General features: G+C 38.6%; 1 long non-coding RNA gene across 2 annotated transcripts in view; it reads left to right on the forward strand.

The window, feature by feature from the left end:
- The window catches only part of LOC147994640 (uncharacterized), a 148,049-nt gene extending 142,010 nt beyond the window's left edge, over positions 1-6,039 (forward strand). For both annotated transcript variants that reach the window (XR_015686273.1, XR_015686274.1), the window contains one exon: positions 5,878-6,039. This is a non-coding gene — a long non-coding RNA (uncharacterized LOC147994640). The remainder of the gene's footprint in view (positions 1-5,877) is intronic.
- The last annotated feature ends 14,521 nt before the right edge of the window (positions 6,040-20,560 follow it).

Below are 20,560 nucleotides of genomic sequence, written 5' to 3' on the forward strand. Positions count from 1 at the left end.
TAATGTAAAACAGATAAAGGTACTGGCCCAAAGCATACAGGAAATCCAGGACAAATGAGAAGATCAAAGCTAAGAATAACAGGTATAGAAGAGAGTAAAGACTGCCAGCTCAAAGACCAGTAAATATCTTCAACAAAATCATAGAAGAAAACTTTTCTAACCTAAAGAAAGAGATGCGTATAAACATATAAGAAGCTTACAGAACTCCAAATAGATTTGACCAGAAAAGAAACTCCTACCGTCACATAATATTCAAAACACCAAATGCACAAAACATGGAAAGAATATTAAAAGCAGTAAGGGAAAATGGTCAAGTAACATATAAAGGTAGTCCTATCAAATTACACCAGACTTCTCACCAGACAGTATGAAAGCCAGATGATGCTGGACAGATGAGATACAGACCATAAGAGAACACAAATGCCAGCCCAGGTTACTGTATTCAGCAAAACTCTCAATTAACATAGATGGACAAAACAAGATATTCCATGACAAATCCAAATTTACACAATATCTTTCAACAAATCCAGCAGTACAAAGGATAACGAATGGTAAAGCCCAACAAAAGGAGGCAAGCTACACCCTAGAAAAAGCAATAAATTAATTGTCTTGGCGGCAAAACAAAGAGAAGAAAGCACACAAAAATAATCTCCCATCCAAATATGAATATAATGGGAAGCAACAATAACTATTCCTTAATATCTTTCAGCAACAATGGACTCAATTCCCCAATAAAAAGACACAGATTAACAAACTTGAAATGCAATGAAGACCCGGCATTCTGCTGTCTACAAGAAACACACCTCAGAGACAAATACAGACATTACCTCAGAGTGAAAGCTGGAAAAGATCTTTCAACGAAAATGGTCTGAAGAAGCAAGCTGAAATAGCCATTCTGATATCAAATAAAATCGATTTTCAAACAAAAGTCATCAAGAAAGATAAGGAAGGACACTTCATATTCCTCAAAGGAAAAATCCACCAAGATGAATTCTCAATTTTGAACATCTATTCTCCAAATAAAAGGGCACCTACATACATAAAAGAAACATTACTAAAGCTCAAAGCACACATTGTACATCATACAACAATAGGAGGGGTTTTCAACATCTCACTCTCATCAATGAACTGATCATGGAAACAGAATTTAAACAGAGACATAGACAGACTGAGAGAATTCATGAAGAAATGGACTTAACAGATATTTATAGAACATTCTGATCTAAAACAAAAGGATATACCTTCTTCTCACCACCTCATGGTAATTTCTCCAAAATTGACCATATAATTGGTCATAAAACAAGCCTCAACAGATACAGAAAGATAGAAATAATCCCATGTGACATATCAGACCACAATGGGCTAAAGCTGCTCTTCAACAACAATAAGGGAAGAACGCCCACATATAAATGGAAGTTGAACAATGGCCTACTCAATGATAATCTGGTCAAGGAAGAAATAAAAAAAATAAAGATTTCTTAGAATTTAATGAAAATGAAGGTACTCAAACCTATGGGACACAATGAAAGCTGTGCTAAGAAGAATACTTATAGCTCTGAATGCCTGCAGAAAAAAACAGGAGAGAACATATATCAGCTGCTTGACAGCACACCTAAAACCTCTAGAAGAAAAAGAAGTAACTACACCCTGGAGGAGGAAAAGCAGAAATAATCAAACTCAGAACTGAAATCAACCAAGTAAAAACAAAAGGTCTATAAAAAGAATCAAGAGAACAAAAGCTGGTTCTTTGAGAAAACCAACAGGATAGATAAATGTTTTGCCAGACTAATGAGAGGACAAAAAGTGTGTCCAAATTAATAAAATCAGAAATAAAAACAGAGACATAATTACCGACACAGAGGAAATTCAAAGAAATAATCAGATCCTACTGCAAAAGCCTATATTCAACCAAACTTGAAAATCTGGAGGAAATGGACAATTTCCTAGACAGGTACCGGGTACCAAAGTTAAATCAGGAACAGATAAACCACTTAAACCACCCCATAAATCCTAAAGAAATTCCAGCAGTCATTAAAGCTCTTCCAACCAAAAAGAGCCCAGGTCCAGATGGGTCAGTGTGAATTCTTTCAGACCTACATAGAAGACCTCATACCAATACTATCCAAACTATTCCACAAAATTGAAACAGATGGAGCACTACTGAATTCATTCTATGAAGCCACAATTACTCTTATACCTAAAACAGGCAAAGACCCAAAAAAGAAAGCGAACTTCAGACCAATTTCCCATATGAATATCGACACAAAAATACTCAATAAAATTCTTGCAAACCGAATACAAGATCACATCAAAAATATCATTCATCATGGTCAAGTAGGTTTCATTCCCAGCGTGCAGGAATAGTACAACATATGGAAAACCAGCAACGTAATACACTATATAATCAAACGAAAAGATAAAAACCACATGATTATTTCATTAGATGCTGAGAAAGCATTTGAAATAATTCAAGATCCGTTCATTATAAAATTCCAGAAAGAAGAAGGAGTCAAGGCCCATACCTAAACATAGTAAAATCCATATACATCAAACCAGTAGCTAAAATTAAACTAAATGGAGAGAAACTTGAAGCAATACCACTGAAATCAGGGACTAGACAAGGCTGCCCACTCTCTCCCTACTGATTCAATATAGTTCTTCATGTTCTAGCCAGAGCGATCAGACAACAAAAGGAGATCAAAGTGATACAGATCAGAAAAGAAGAAGTCAAAATATCACTATTTGCAGATGATATGATAGTATATTTAAGTGATTCCAAAAGTTCCACCAGAGAACTACTAAGTCTGAGAAACAGCTTCAGCAAAGTGGCTGGGTATAATATTAACTCAAATTAATCAGTAACCTTCCTCTACACAAATGAAACAAGCCGAGAAAGAAATTAGGGAAATTACACCCTTCACAATAGTCCCAAATAATATAAAATACCTCAGTTTGACTCTAACGAAGAAAGTGAACTTTCCGTATGATAAGAACTTCCAGCCTCTGAAGAAAGAATTTGAAGAACTCAGAAGTTGGAATGATCTCCCATGCTCAAGGATTGGCAGGATTAACATAGTAAAAATGGTTATTTAACCAAAAGCGATCTACAGATTCAATGCAATCCCCAACAAAATACCAATCCAATTCTTCAAAGAGTTAGACAGAACAATTTGCAAATTCATCTGGAATAACAAAAAACCCACGACAGCTAAAATTATCCTCAACAATAAAAGGACTTCAGGAGGAATCACTATCCCTGAACTCAAGCAGTATTACAGAGCAATAGTGATAAAAAAATTGCACAGAGGCAGACAGATAGACCAGTGGGATAGAATTGAAGACCCAGAAATGAATCCACGCACCTATGGTCACTTAATTTTTGACAAAGCAGCCGAAACCATCCAATGGAAAAAAAAAGCATTTTTCAGAAAATGGTGCTGGTTCAACTGGAGGTAAGTATGTATAAGAATGCAGATCGGTCCATGCTTATCACTCTGTACAAAGCTATATGTCCAAGTGGATCAAGGACATCCACATCAAAGCAGATACACTCAAACTAATAGAAGAAAGTTTGGGGAAGAATCTCGAACACATGGGCACTGGAGAAAATTTCCTGAACAAAACACCAATGTTTTATGCTCTAAGATCAAGAATAGACAAATGGGATCTCATAAAACTGCAAAGCTTCTGTCAGGCAAAGGACACTGTTGTTAGGACAAAATGGCCACCAACAGATTGGGAAAAGAACTGTCCCTATCCTACAACTGATGGGGGCTTATATCCAAAATATACAAAGAACCCAAGAAGTTAGACTGCAGGGTGACAAATAACCCTATTAAAAAATGATTTTCAGAGGAAAATAAAGAATTCACAGCTGAGGAATGCTGAATGGCTGAGAAACACCTAAAGAAATGTTCAACATCTTCAGTCATAAGGGAAATGCAAATCAAAACAAGTCTTAGATTTCACCTCACACCAGTGAGAATGGCTAAGATCAAAAACTCAGGTGACAGAATATGCTGGCAAGGATATGGACAGAGAGGAACACTCCTCCATTTTTGGTGGGATTTCAGATTGGTACAACCATTCTGGAAATCAGTCTGGAATTTCCTCTGAAAACTTAATAATGACCTAACTGAGGACCCAACTGTACCTCATTTGGGGATATACCCTAAAGATGTCCCAATATATATCAAAGGCGCTGCTCCACTATGTTCATAGCAGCCTTATTTATAATAGCCTGAAGCTGGAAAGAACCCAGATGCCCTTCAACAGAGGAATAGATACAGAAAATATGATACATTTACAAAATGGAATATTACTCAGCTACCAAAAACAATGACTTTATGAAATTCATAGGCAAATAGATGGAACTGGCAAATATCATCCTGTGTGAGGTAACCCTATCCCAGAAAAACATAATGGTATGCACTCATTGATAACTGGATATTATCCCAAATGCTCAAATTACCCTAGATGCACAGAACACATGAAACTCAAGAAGGATGACCAAAATTCAAACACTTCACTCCTTCTTTATTAGGCGAACAAGAATTCCCTTGAGAGAATAGGGTGGCAAAGTGTAGAACATAGGCAGAAGGAACACCCATTCAGAGCCTGCCCCACATGTGGCCCATACATATACAGCCACCAAACTACATAAGATGGATGAAGCAAAGAAGTGCAGGCCTACAGGAACCAAATGTAGATCTCTCCTGAGAGACACAGCCAGAATACAGCAAATACACAGGCGAATGCCCTCATTAATCCACTGAACTGAGAACAGGACCCTCGCTGAAGTAAAGAAAGAGTTTGTAGGGGCTTGACACCCCATGTGAACAACAATACCAACCAACCAGAGCTTCCAGGGCCTAAGCCACTACCCAAAAACTATACATGGATTGACCCTGAGCTCCAATCTCATAGGTAACAATGAATAGCCTAGTAAGAGCACCAGTGGAAGGGGAAGCCTTTGGTCCTACCAAGACTGAACCCCCAGTGAACTTGATTGTGCTGGGGGCACAGAGATAAGGGGAGTAGGTTAGGGAGGAGAACACCTGTAGAGAAGGGCAGGGGGAGGGGTTAGGGCTATGTTGCCAGGAAACCAGGAAATGGAATAACATGTAAATAAGAAATATCCAAGTTAATAAAGATGAAAAAAATAAATACCATTATTCATTAACCTTTGGAAAAATCATGCTTCGTATTTAATAGATTCAATTATGCTCTTTCTGCAATACCTGTGAATCATGCCACTTTCCTTATTTAAAGCCTTGTGAGACACAATCTGTGATGCTATGTTATTCTAGGTAAGAAGACTTACAGACCCAAACTTCAGGAAAAGATTAACAGATCAAGAAGCCTTTACCTTTATCCACCAGTTTAAGTCTTATTATTCTGTCACCAAGCTTCTGGGTGAGAGTATGGCTGTGTGTGACCATTGTATTAACAATTGGAGGCAAATGGGCATGGTGGCATGTACCTTTACCCTTCAGACAAGCATATTTGCTCAGCCTGTTTTACATATTTCCAGGAGAGACAGCAATATGTACATAGACTCTGTATAAAAACAGAATTAAGTAGATTATTTGTCCTTGTATATGTGCAATTTAGGAGGTATTCTAACTTCCCTTGATAGCCTCCTCCCAGGTTTCTTGAAAATACCCACACCTTAATAACTTACCAAGGAGGAAATTTGTTTGAGAAAAATATTCCTAATTATACTACCTAGCAATTTGTATATTTCTTTTCTAATTTTCTCTTCAAACCTCACCTGTATGTGGATTTCTCCTTCACCTTCTTTCATGGTGGGGTCAATTACCTGTGTCCTGTCCAATTCCCATTGCTTCAGTTTAAAGATCTCTTTTTTTTTTTCAGAAAAAGAAGACTTACTCTGAAATGGAATGTACCTGGTTTGTTGGCCAATCTTCGTACACCTGTACTAAGAGTAAATCCTACCATTCCAATATTTTCTCATGAATTACCTCAGTGTATGTTCTGGTATGGTTTTAATGTTGTAATAAAACACTCAGACCAAAATCAAGTTTGACGAGGGAAGGATTTATCTGGTTTATTCTTACACAGCAGAGTTCATCATTAAGTAAAGTCAGAGCAGGACCTAAAGCAGCAGCTGCAAGTACAAACCACCGAGAGAGATGTTGTTATCTGGCTTGTTTGCTCATGCTTAAATAGCCTTCTTATACAGCTAGTACTGCTTGTATAGCAATCTACAATCCCACAGTGGGTTTTCACAAGCACAGCACTTGACAAATAAGAATGTCCCCTATGGACATGATGAGAGGCCACCCAATCTAATCTAGACAACCCGTCAATCAATGCTATCCTCTCAGATGACTCTAGGTCATGTTAAATAGATAATTAATGCTGATCAGGACAGCAAATCAGTATAGCGAATACACTTTAACAATGACACTATACTTCTCACATCCAGTTAACAGTCTGTCTTTCTTCTTTTCCTATCCACTGCTAAACCTGCTTTGATTATCCTGTATTTATTTTTATTATTTTATTTGAATCCAGGACAAGACACACCTATAACTAGTTTCCTTTGTGAACACTAGTCTTATATTATTTTGATCTGTTGCATGACATTTAGGATGCATCCACGTTATGAAAGAATATACCTAGTTTAAGGCTGGTGGACGTTTTACTGGGACAGTCCCTTAGCTAATTTCTGAACTTAGAGTTTTTTTCAGCTGCAGCAGATTATATTTATTGGATATTTTTATTTATATTTCAAATGGCATTCCCTTTCCAAGTTTCCCAGCCATCAGCCTCATATCCCATCACTCTCTCCTTCTAAAAGGGTATTACCCCTCCACAACTATCATTCCTTCACACACCCACCACCCTGACATTCCCCTACACTGGGAGGGCAAGCCTTGGCAGGACCAAGGACTTCTCCTTCCATTGGTGCACAACAAGGCCATCCTCTGCTACATATGACGCTGGAGCTATGAGTCTGTCCATGTGTAGTCTTTGAGTTGTGGTTTAGTTCCTGGGAGCTCTGGTTGGTTGGCATTGTTGTTCTTATGGGACTGAGAGCCCCTTTAGTTCTTTCAATCTCTTCTCTAATACCTCCAATGGGGACACGTTTCTCAGTTCAATGGTTTGCTGTTAGCACTCACCTATGTATTTGACAAGCTATGGCTGTGTCTCTCATGAGACACCTATATCAGACTCCTGCCAATGTGCATGTATTAGCTTCATCAATATTATCTAGCTTTGGTGGATATATATATATATATATATATATATATATATATATATATATATATATATATATATCCCACATGTGGGTCAGGCTCAGAATGGCCATTTCTTTATTCTCTTTTTCCCCCTCTTAAGAAGGAGTGAAGCATCTGCACTTTGGTCATCCTTCTTCTTCAGCTACATGTGTTTTGGGGATTGTATCTTGGGTAATTTGAGCTTTGGGGCTAATATCCACTTATCAGTGAGTGCATACCAAGTGTGGTTTTCTGTGATTGGGTTACCTCACTCAGGATGATATTTTCTAGTTCAGTCCATTTGCCTATGAATTTCATGAAGTCATTATTGTTTTTGATAACTGAGTAGTACTCCATTTTCTAGATGTACCATATTCCTGTAACCATTCCTCTGTTGAACGGATCTGGGTTCTTTTCAGCTTATGGCTATTACAAATATGGCTACTTCAAACATAGTGGAAATTGTGTCTTTGTTTTATGTTGTTGCATCTTTTGGTTATATGCCCAGGAGAGGTATAGTTGGGTCCTCAGATTTTGAAATATCTAATTTTCTGAGGAATCTCCAGAATGATTTTGAGAGTAGTTGTACAAGACTGCAATCCCACCAATAATGGAGGAATGTTCCTCTTTCTCTGCATCCTCCCCATCATCTGTTGTGACCTGAATTTCATATCTTAGCCAATTTGACTGGTGTTAGGTGGAATCTCCAGGTTGTTTTGATTTGCATTTCCCTCATGACCAAAAATGTTGGACATTTCTTTAGATATTTCTCAGCCATTCGATTTTACTCACCTGAGAATTCTTTCTTTAGCTCTGTGCCCCATTTTTAATAGGGTTATTGGGCTCTCTGGAGTCTAATTTCTTGAGTTCTTTGTATATTTTTGACATTAGATGATCTATCAGATATAAGATTGGTAAAGAAATTTTCCCAATATGTTGGTTGCCATTTTGTCCTTATGAGAGTGCCCTTTGCTTTACAGAAGCTTTGAAGTTTTATGAGGTATGAGGTCCTATTTGTTTATATTTGACTTTACAGCATAAGTCATTGGTGTTTTGTTCAGGAAATTTTCCCCATTGCCCATGTGATCAAGACTCTTCCCCATGTTTTCTTCTATTAGTTTGAATGTATCTGGTTTCATTTGGACGTTATTGATCCACTTGGACTTAAGCTTTCTACAGTGAGAGAAGAATGGGTCAACTTGCAATCTTCTACATGTTGAAGGTGACTCAGCACCAATTGTTGAAAATGATATTTTATTTACAATGTATGGTTTCTTTTCCTTTGTCAAAGATCAAGTGACCATAGGTGTATGGGTTCATTTCTGGGTCTTCAATTCTATTATACTGATCTACCTGCCTGCCTCTTACTAATACCATGCAGTTTTTATCACTATTGCTCTGTATTACTGCTTGAGGTCAGGATGGTGATTTCCCCAGACGTTGTTTTATTGTTGGGGACAGTTTTTTCTCTTCTGGGTTCTTGGTATTCCAAAATATTTTGCAAATTGCTCTTTCTAACTCTAGAAGAATTGAGTTGTAAATTTGATGGTGATTGCATTGAATGTGTAGATTGATTTTGGCAAAATGGACATTTTTTACTATATTAATCTTGCCAATCCATGAGCATGGGAGATCTTTCTGTCTTCTGAGATCTTTCATCAAAGATTTGAAGTTCTTGTCATACAAATCTTCCACTTGTTTGGTTAGAGCCACACCGAGGTATTTTACATTATTTGTGACTGTAGTGAAGGGTATCTTTACCCAACATCTTTCTCAGCCTGTCTATCCTTTGAATAGGGGAAGGCAACTGATTTGTTTGAGTTAATTTTATACCCAGCTACTTTGCTGAAGTTAGTTGTCAGGTTTATTAATTCTCTAGTGGAACTTTTGGTATAATCTATGTAGAATATCTATCATCTGCATATAGTAATATTTGAGTTCTTTATTTCCACTTTTTTCCCTGTGACCTTCTTTCATTATCTGATTGTTCTGGCTAGGACTACACTGAATTACACTGAATAAGTAGATAGGGAGAGGGCAGCCTTGTCTAGTCCCTGATATTAGTGGGATTGCTTCAAGTTTCTCTCCATTTGGTTTAATGTTGGCTACTGGTTTGCTGTATATTGCTTTTACTATGTTTCTGTATTAGCATTGAATTCCTGATCTTTCCAGGACTTTTATCCTGAAAAGGTTCTGTACTTTGTCAAACAATTTCTCAGCATCTAATGAAATGATCATGGTTTTTTTTTCTCATTTTGATTTTGTTTACATAGTGGATTATGTTGATGCATTTCTGACTATTAAACCACCCCTGCATCCCTGGGATGAAGCCTACTTGATCATGATGGATGATCCTTTTGATGTGTTCTTGAATTAGGTTCGAGAGAATTTTATTCAGTATTTTTACATTGATATTCCTAAGGGAAATTGATCTGAAGTTCTCTGTCTCTGCTGGCCCTTTGTGTGGTTTAGGTATAAATGTAATTTTGACTTCATAGAAGGAATGGGAAGTGTACCTTCTGTTTCTATGTTGTAGAATATGAGGTTGGTATGAGGTCTTCTATGAAGGTATAATAGAATTCTGTAGTAAAGCCATCTTGTCCTGGGTTCCTTTTGTTTGGGAGATTTTTAAAAACTCCTTGTATTTCTGTAGGATTTATGCGATTGTTTGGATGGTTTATCTGATCCCAATTTAACTTTGTTACCTTGTATTTGTTTAGAAAATTGTCCAGTTCAGTCAGATTTTTCATTTTTGTTCAATATAGGCTTTTCTAGTAGGATCTGGTGATTTTTTTGAATTTCCTCTTATTCTGTTTTTATACCTCCCTTTGCATTTCTGATTTTGTTTATTTGGATATACTCTGTGTGCCCTCTGGATAGTTTGCATTTATCTATCTTTTTGATTTTCTCAAAGATCTAGCTCCTGGTTTTTCTGATACTTTGTATAGTCCTTTTTGCTTTAAATGTCCCTTAAGAAGTATTTGTGATCATGGAGGCATAACTTGAATATGATAAAAGGATACATATTTGATTTTTTATGTCCTTGTTTTCAATACAGTAGTTGATTCCTTCTACAAATGAAGGATGCCTATTTTTTTCATTACAAACACAACTAACACAAGGAAATACATTTTGCTAAATTGCTTTTTTTTTTAAAGATTTTATTTATGTATGTGAGGACATTGTTGTTGCTGTCTTCAGACACACCAGAGGAGGGCATTGGATCCCATTACACATGGTTGTGAGCCACCATGTGGTTGCTGGGAATCAGACTCGGGACCTCTGGAAGAGCCGCCAGTACTCAGCCCCCAGGTGTGGTTTTTAATAAGAGGAAAAGGAAGAGTTTATGTTAGAATGGACTAGGATGTAGTGGTATATTTTGATTGGGCATGTTAATTATGTAAGCCAAAATGAGCTTTTGATTGCTGGGCTTTAATAGCTGGACCTTGGTGGTCAGCCTCAGAAGGAGGAAGTCATTATTTCAAATAATGGAATAGACCTTGGGGGCTGGCTGGAGGAATGCAATCTAAAGGTTTTCTACAAGGAAGAGGGAGTAGGGACGAAGGGCAAGGACTGCTAGAGCCATCCTTCTTGTTGTTTGCACTGCCCAGAGTCCCTCAAGATGTAATATTAAAATCTTAAGGATAAATAAAAGGGAAGTGGTTCTCCCATTTCCTGTTATAAATTGTAATATTCATGGAAAATCAACTATAGAATATATTCTGTTTTTAAAGCAGTCTACAAAGTAGATATGGTTCCATTTACCTGTCATCCCAACACTTGGGAGGCAGAATCAGGAGTAAGTAAAAGTGGTGCTTCTGTCCCTAAAGAAAATTGATCTAAAATAAAAACAGAGACCATGGAACCTCTAAAGATGATCATATATAACTATGTTAAGGTTATTCAGTTATAAATAGAATGACTATAGGCCTTATTCTCCTTAGCACCCCCAGTTTCCAAGATGCCTTCCTGCCATGATTTAGGGCATTTTCCCCTTTCATTTGGATGATATATTTGGTCCTCCCCACGTTCCCACTTCTGAGACCTCCCTGCATCCTGATCAACCTCCTCTACACCCACACCTCCTTTTACAGGACTCCTCTCTCATTTCCTGACACCTAGTCAGGGCCATCTGTGTGACTATTGAGTCGGACACAAATATTTAAAATGTATCTTGAAGTTCTGTTACCTAAACAACAGTACTCAGTTCCCCCAAGGGCCATGATCTCCCTGGATATAAGTTTTTTTTTTTTGTTTTTTTTGTTTTTTTGTTTTTTGTTTTTTTTTTTGCAATTCAACGTGCCCTCTTTATTAGTATTATGTGGCATTTATGCAAATCTTTTTTTTTCCTTTTCTTTCTTTTTTTTTTTTATTAACTTGAGTATTTCTTATATACATTTCGAGTGTTATTCCCTTTCCCGGTTTCCGGGCAAACATCCCCCTCCCCCCTCCCCTTCCTTATGGGTGTTCCCCTCCCAACCCTCCCCCCATTGCCGCCCTCCCCCATAGACTAGTTCACTGGGGGTTCAGTCTTAGCAGGACCCAGGGCTTCCACTTCCACTGGTGCTCTTACTAGGATATTCATTGCTACCTATGGGGTCAGAGTCAAGGGTCAGTCCATGTATAGTCTTTAGGTAGTGGCTTAGTCCCTGGAAGCTCTGGTTGCTTGGCATTGTTGTACTTTTGGGGTCTCGAGCCCCTTCAAGCTCTTCCAGTTCTTTCTCTGATTCCTTCAATAGGGGACCTATTCTCAGTTCAGTGGTTTGCTGCTGGCATTCGCCTCTATATTTGCTGTATTCTGGCTGTGTCTCTCAGGAGCAATCTACATCCGGCTCCTGTCGGTCTGCACTTCTTTGCTTCATCCATCTTGTCTAATTGGGTGGCTGTATATGTATGGGCCACATGTGGGGCAGGCTCTGAATGGGTGTTCCTTCAGTCTCTGTTTTAATCTTTGCCTCTCCCTTCCCTGCCAAGGGTATTCTTTTTCCTCATTTAAAGAAGGAGTGAAGCATTCACATTTTGATCATCCGTCTTGAGTTTCGTTTGTTCTAGGGATCTAGGGTAATTCAAGCATTTGGGCTAATAGCCACTTATCAATGAGTGCATACCATGTATGTCTTTCTGTGATTGGGTTAGCTCACTCAGGATGATATTTTCCAGTTCCAACCATTTGCCTACGAATTTCATAAACTCGTTGTTTTTGATAGCTGAGTAATATTCCATTGTGTAGATGTACCACATTTTCTGTATCCATTCCTCTGTTGAAGGGCATCTGGGTTCTTTCCATTTTCTGGCTATTATAAATAAGGCTGCGATGAACATAGTGGAGCACGTGTCTCTTTTATATGTTGAGGCATCTTTTGGGTATATGCCCAAGAGAGGTATAGCTAGATCCTCAGGCAGATCAATGTCCAATTTTCTGAGGAACCTCCAGACTGATTTCCAGAATGGTTTTACCAGTCTGCAATCCCACCAACAATGGAGGAGTGTTCCTCTTTCTCCACATCCTCGCCAGCATCTGCTGTCACCTGAGATTTTGATCTTAGCCAATCGCACTGGTGTGAGGTGAAATCTCAGGGTTGTTTTGATTTGCATTTCCCTTATGACTAAAGATGTTGAACATTTCTTTAGGTGTTTCTCAGCCATTCGGCATTCCTCAGCTGTGAATTCTTTGTTTAGCTCTGAACCCCATTTTTTAATAGGGTTATTTGTTTCCCTGCGATCTAACTTCTTGAGTTCTTTGTATATTTTGGATATAAGGCCTCTATCTGTTGTAGGATTGGTAAAGATCTTTTCCCAATCTGTTGGTTGCCGTTTTGTCCTAACCACAGTGTCCTTTGCCTTACAGAAGCTTTGCAGTTTTATGAGATCCCATTTGTCGATTCTTGATCTTAGAGCATAAGCCATTGGTGTTTTGTTCAGGAAATTTTTTCCAGTGCCCATGTGTTCCAGATGCTTCCCTAGTTTTTCTTCTATTAGTTTGAGTGTGTCTGGTTTGATGTGGAGGTCCTTGATCCACTTGGACTTAAGCTTTGTACAGGGTGATAAGTTGGATCGATCTGCATTCTTCTACATGTTGCCCTCCAGTTGAACCAGCACCATTTGCTGAAAATGCTATCTTTTTTCCATTGGATGGTTTTGGCTCCTTTATCAAAAATCAAGTGACCATAGGTGTGTGGGTTCATTTCTGGCTCTTCAATTCTATTCCATTGGTCTATCTGTCTGTCTCTGTACCAATACCAGGCAGTTTTTATCACTATTGCTCTGTAATACTGCTTGAGTTCAGGGATAGTGATTCCCCCTGAAGTCCTTTTATTGTTGAGGATAGCTTTAGCTATCCTGGGTTTTTTGTTATTCCAGATGAATTTGCAAATTGTTCTGTCTAACTCTTTGAAGAATTGGATTGGTATTTTGATGGGGATTGCATTGAATCTGTAGATCGCTTTTGGTAAAATGGCCATTTTTACTATATTAATCCTGCCAATCCATGAGCATGGGAGATCTTTCCATCTTCTGAGGTCTTCTTCAATTTCTTTCCTCAGTGTCTTGAAGTTCTTATTGTACAGATCTTTTACTTGCTTGGTTAAAGTCACACCGAGGTACTTTATATTATTTGGGTCTATTATGAAGGGTGTCGTTTCCCTAATTTCTTTCTCGGCTTGTTTCTCTTTTGTATAGAGGAAGGCAACTGATTTATTTGAGTTAATTTTATACCCAGCCACTTTGCTGAAGTTGTTTATCAGCTTTAGTAGTTCTCTGGTTGAACTTTTGGGATCACTTAAATATACTATCATGTCATCTGCAAATAGTGATATTTTGACCTCTTCTTTTCCGATCTGTATCCCTTTGATCTCCTTTTGTTGTCTGATTGCTCTGGCTAGAACTTCAAGAACTATATTGAATAAGTAGGGAGAGAGTGGGCAGCCTTGTCTAGTCCCTGATTTTAGTGGGATTGCTTCAAGTTTCTCTCCATTTAGTTTAATGTTAGCAACTGGTTTGCTGTATATGGCTTTTACTATGTTTAGGTATGGGCCTTGAATTCCAATTCTTTCCAGGACTTTTATCATGAAGGTGTGTTGAATTTTGTCAAATGCTTTCTCAGCATCTAATGAAATGATCATGTGGTTCTGTTCTTTCAGTTTGTTTATATAATGGATCACGTTGATGGTTTTCCGTATATTAAACCATCCCTGCATGCCTGGGATGAAGCCTACTTGATCATGGTGGATGATTGTTTTGATGTGCTCTTGAATTCGGTTTGCCAGAATTTTATTGAGTATTTTTGCGTCGATATTCATAAGGGAAATTAGTCTGAAGTTCTCTTTCTTTGTTGTGTCTTTGTGTGGTTTAGGTATAAGAGTAATTGTGCTTTCGTAGAAGGAATTCGGTAGGGCTCCATCTGTTTCAATTTTGTGGAATAGTTTGGATAATATTGGTATGAGGTCTTCTATGAAGGTTTGATAGAATTCTGCACTAAACCCGTCTGGACCTGGGCTCTTTTTGGTTGGGAGACCTTTAATGACTGCTTCTATTTCCTTAGGAGTTATGGGGTTGTTTAACTGGTTTATCTGTTCCTGATTTAACTTCGATACCTGGTATCTTTCTAGGAAATTGTCCATTTCCTGAAGATATTCAAATTTTGTTGAATATAGGTTTTTATAGTAAGATCTGATGATTTTTTGAATTTCCTCCGAATCTGTAGTTATGTCTCCCTTTTCATTTCTGATTTTGTTAATTTGGACACACTCTCTGTGTCCTCTCGTTAGTCTGGCTAAGGGTTTATCTATCTTGTTGATTTTCTCAAAGAACCAACTTTTGGTTCTGTTGATTCTTTCTATGGTCCTTTTTGTTTCTACTTGGTTGATTTCAGCTCTGAGTTTGATTATTTCCTGCCTTCTCCTCCTCCTGGGTGTATTTGCTTCTTTTTGTTCTAGAGCTTTTAGGTGTGCTGTCAAGCTGCTGACATATGCTCTTTCCTGTTTCTTTCTGCAGGCACTCAGCGCTATGGGTTTTCCTCGTAGCACAGCTTTCATTGTGTCCCATAAGTTTGAGTATGTTGTATCTTCATTTTCATTAAATTCTAAAAAGTTTTTAATTTCTTTCTTTATTTCTTCCTTGACCAGGTTATCATTGAGTAGAGCATTGTTCAATTTCCAAGTATATGTGGGCATTCTTCCCTTATTGTTATTGAAGACCAGTTTTAGGCCGTGGTGGTCCGATAGCACGCATGGGATTATTTCTATCTTTCTGTACTGTTGAGGCCCGTTTTTTGACCAATTATATGGTCAATTTTGGAGAAAGTGCCATGAGGAGCTGAGAAGAAGGTATATTCTTTTGCTTTAGGATAGAATGTTCTATAAATATCCGTTAAGTCCATTTGGCTCATGACTTCTCTTAGTCTGTCTACGTCTCTGTTTAATTTCTGTTTCCATGATCTGTCCATTGATGAGAGTGGGGTGTTGAAATCTCCCACTATTATTGTGTGAGGTGCAATGTGTGTTTTGAGCTTTAGTAAGGTTTCTTTTACGTATGTAGGTGCCCTTGTATTTGGGGCATAGATATTTAGGATTGAGAGTTCATCTTAGTGGATTTTTCCTTTGATGTATATGAAGTGTCCTTCCTTATCTTTTTTGATGACTTGTATTTGAAAATTGATTTTATTTGATATTAGAATGGCTACTCCAGCTTGCTTCTTCAGACCATTTGCTTGGAAAGTTGTTTTCCAGCCTTTCACTCTGAGGTAGTGTCTGTCTTTGTCTCTGAGGTGTGTTTCCTGTAGGCAGCAGAATGCAGGTTCCTTGTTGCATATCCAGTTTGTTAATCTATGTCTTTTTATTGGGGAGTTGAGTCCATTGATGGTGAGAGATTTTAAGGAATAGTGATTATTGCTTCCTGTTATATTCATATTTTGGTATGAGGTTTTGTTTGTGTGCTTTTCTTCTCTTTGTTTTGTTGCCAAGACGATTAGTTTCTTGCTTCTTCTAGGGTGTAGCTTGCCTCCTTATGTTGGGCTTTACCATTTATTATCCTTTGTAGTGCTGGAGTTGTAGATAGATATTGTGTAAATTTGATTTTATCATGGAATATCTTAGTTTCTCCATCTATGTTAATTGAGAGTTTTGCAGGATACAGTAACCTGGCCTGGCAGTTCTGTTGTCTTAGGGTCTATATGACATCTCTCCTGGATCTTCTGGCTTTCATAGTGTCTGGCGAAAAGTCTGGTGTGATTCTGATATGTCTGCCTTTATATGTTACTTGACATTTTTCCCTTAGTGCCTTTAATATTCTTTCTTTATTTTGTGCATTTGGTGTTTTTACTATTATGTGACAGGAGGTGTTTCTTTTCTGTTCCAATCTATTTGGAGTTCTGTAGGCTTCTTGTATGCCTATGGGTATCTCTTTCTTTAAGTTAGGGAAGTTTTCTTTTATGATTTTGTTGAAGATATTTACTGGTCCTTTGAGCTGGGAGTCTTCACTCTCTTCTATACCTATTATCCCTAGGTTTGATCTTCTCATTGAGTCCTGGATTTCCTGTAAGTTTTGGACCAGTAGCTTTTTCTGCTTTACATTATCTTTGACAGTTGAGTCAATGATTTCTATGGAATCTTCTGCTCCTGAGATTCTCTCTTCCATCTCTTGTATTCTGTTGGTGAAGCTTGTATCTATGGCTCCTTGTCTCTTTTTTTTGTTTTTCTATATCCAGGGTTGCTTCCTTGTGTTCTTTCTTGATTGCTTCTATTTCCATTTTTAATTCCTTCAACTGTTTGATTGTGTTTTCCTGGAATTCTTTCACGGATTTTTCTGTTTCCTCTCTGTAGGTTTCTACTTATTTCTTATGTTTTCCTGTGTTTCTCTAAGGGAGTTCTTCACGTCTTTCTTGAAGTCCCCAGCATCTTGATCAAATGTGATTTTAAATCTAGATCTTGCTTTTCTGGTGTGTTTGGACATTCAGTGTTTGCTTTGGTGGGAGAATTGGGCTCCGATGATGCCATGTAGTCTTGGTTTCTGTTGCTTGGATTCCTGCATTTGCCTCTCGCCATCAGATTATCTCTAGTGTTACTTTGTTCTTCTATTTCTGATAGTGGCTAGACTGTCCTATAAGCCTGTGTGTCAGGAGTGCTGTAGACCTTTTTTCCTATTTTCTGTCAGCCAGTTATGTGAACAGAGTGTTATGCTTTCGGGCGTGTAGTTTTTCCTATTTACAGGTCTTCAGCTGTTCCTGTGGGCCTGTGTCCTGAGTTCACTAGGCAGGTCGCTTGGAGTATGAAGGTTTGTCTTACCTGTGGTTCTGAGGCTCAAGTTTGCTCGTGGGGTGTTGCTTTTGAGCTCACCATCGCGGCAGCAACCAGGAAGATCTGCGCCGCCCTTTCCGGGAGCTTCTGTGCACCAGGGTTCCAGATGGCGTTTGGTGTTTTCCTCTGGCGTCAGAGATGTGTGCACAGTGCAGTCTCTTCTGGTTTCCCAGGTGTGTCTGCCTCTCTGAAGGTTTAACTCTCCCTCCCAGGGGATTTAGGTGCAGAGAACTGTTTATCTGGTCTGTCACCTCAGGTTCCAGTGGTGTCTCAGACTCAGCGGACCTGCTGCTCCTTGGCCCTCCTCTAGGGGAACCCAGAGGCCGTATACAGTTTACTCTTGGGCCAGGGATGTGGGCAGGGATGGTCATTGTTGGTGGTTTCTTCTGATCTGCAGTCTCAGGAGTGCCCTCCTGTCCAGGCAGTGAGGTTTCTCTTCCATGGGTTTTGGGAGCAGAGAGCTGCTGTGGGCAGGGATCCGCGGGTTTGGGACTCCCGCTAAACACTGGCCGTGCTCCTATGTTCTTTCTGATCATACCAATATCACCAGTTTCCTTTGGGCTCAGGTAGAGTTAGCTAACAGTCAGTGTTTATGATTTAGCATATGCAAGACAGTAAAGTAGATATTAAACCATACAGAAGGTACTGTGGAGTCAGCAGAACAGTATGGCAAGTTGCTGTACCTAGTATCTGGATATGTTTCAGTCTACTATATCTCTTCTTTACACCCCTGGAGTATTCTGCTTCCTTGAATAGGCAGAGGCTACTTTAGAAGCCATCGTATCCAGAGTTTAGTCTATTACATTTTGACATATGATATACAGATGAAGAACTGTGCATAAAGGTGAAAGTTTCCACAAATTTGAGACATATATTAGGAATAAGGGCAATGATGACTCATAAAGGAAAGTCTCCTTGGGAGACAGGCGGAGCTAAGCTCATTGTCTATCCAGTTTATTGTAGTAAGTACAGAGTACTCAAGGCTATCTTCCTCAATGTTCCTAACTCTACTAAAAATACAAAAACAAACAAAAACAAACAAAAATAAACAAACAAAAACAAACAAACAAAGAAAAAAACAAAAAGGACAAAACCAACAACAATAACAACAACAAAACCCCACAACTTTTAATTAGTTTTGTGAGTGCATAAGTTTCAGTGCCTAAGAATGTGTGCATGTATGTGTGCACAGTGAGGGGGGGAGGAGAGGGAAAGAGAAAGAGAGAGAGAGAGAGAGAGAGAGAGAGAGAGAGAGAGAGAGAGAGAGACTGTGTGTGTTTGTGTATGTGTGTGTGTGTGTGTGTGTGTGTGTGTGTGTGTGTGTGTGTGTGTGTTTGTTGATTTTCATGGAATCCAGAAGGGGACTTCCTAACCTCTGGAGCTTGCAAAGTTCTTTGAAGCCGACCAACATGGAAGCTAGGAACCTAACATAGGTCTTTGTAAGAAAATAGGATCTCTTAATTCCTGAGCCATCTCTCCAGATCCCACTCACCCATTCTTTAGCTTCTACATTAATTTTAAATGTCACATCAACCATCACATCTGGTGGTTGTCAATGGGAAAAGTATGAAAAATAGAGGAAGCATAGAGGAAGGAGTGGAGGGAGAAGTCGATCAAGAAGACTAGGGAAGGATCAAGGAGATTTTTGCAGCATGGAGGGAAGAGGAAATGAAAGATCCATGTTTGACATCAGTGCACCCATTTTTTAAGAGTAAAAAAAAATAAGTTGGCCTCTGCTTAGCTAGTAGTTAGACAATAGACCAGGAAGCATAGGGAGGACATTCACACCTACTCCCCAGGAAGCTAGCCACCTACAAGCACAGATGGTATAGACTGTGCTACCGGACAGAAAACATTTGTCAAGTCAGATGTCCTTGGTACTGGAATAGCTAAGCTAATGAAGATGTGTGACCTTGTAGTGACTATATACACTGTATATTCCTGCTGTTCAGGGCTCTTCACAACCTTCCTGCGGGAGGACCTTGTCAAGCCCCAGTGCACTGGTATCCCGAATAAACCTCTTGCTTTTACATGGAGACATGAGTCCCGTGTGTGCGTGGGGTGGTGTGTGTCCTCAGGATTGGAGTGAGAGTCTCCTCATTCTGAGGGTCTTTCAGGAAGATGGACAACAGAACTTCCTATAATACCTTATGGTCACAGGTAGGTAAGAAAAACGAAGGACGCTACTGCTTTGCCAAAGAAGCAAAAGTAGATGCCCTCTGGGCAGCTACAAATATACAGAAGCCTCGGGGACTTTGGAGCCCACAAAACTGCTAGCATGGCTATACAAGATTCCTTTTCTTACCTAGTAAGCTGGCACATTAAGGCTTCCACAAATGATTTATCAATGCAAAAGAAGGCATTATTACCTGTGATTAAAGTACTAGCACCTTTATGTTTTTTTTATGCTCATGAATAATTTATTTTTCATAGTAATGTTTCAGTAACATAGTTATCGAATTCATTTGTTTCATTTTTATTTCAAGGAAAATGATATCAAAATGATATCCAAATACTTGCATTTTCTAAAGATTACAAGTTGAATTCTGATGGGTGGGTGAGATTTTTATATTTTTATTTTTCTCTCTTCCATATTTACCTTTTAAAGTAGAATGTGATTGGGCACAAACTTATTTTGATTCACAAGCCTTGCTGAGTTACAAGACCTAGGGAAACTTAGAGTTTTGTTCTTGGTACTTTAGGAAACAAGCCACTTGGGGGAATTCTTCTGTCAAGCTGTTTTAATTTGTGTTTACTTTGTAGACTAGTACATGCAGAATTAACTACATGAAATGAAAAAAAAAAACTTAAGATGAAACTTAAGCCATCTTAATTTGGTCTACTAAGGAGTCCAGCCCAACAGCTAAACACTTAAGACCACAAAGTTAACATTAACATGAGGTTACATTATGTCTTACAACAAATGTTCTATCAACCTCTTAAGTCACACCTATAGTATCACATGTAGAAGTTTTATCTTCCCTTTAATTTTCATGCCACATAGATGTTTTAAATGTTAAC

The sequence above is a fragment of the Rattus norvegicus genome, chromosome 4, assembly GCF_021556685.1.
Source record: "Rattus norvegicus strain SHRSP/BbbUtx chromosome 4, alternate assembly SHRSP_T2T, whole genome shotgun sequence".
NCBI lineage: Eukaryota > Metazoa > Chordata > Mammalia > Rodentia > Muridae > Rattus > Rattus norvegicus.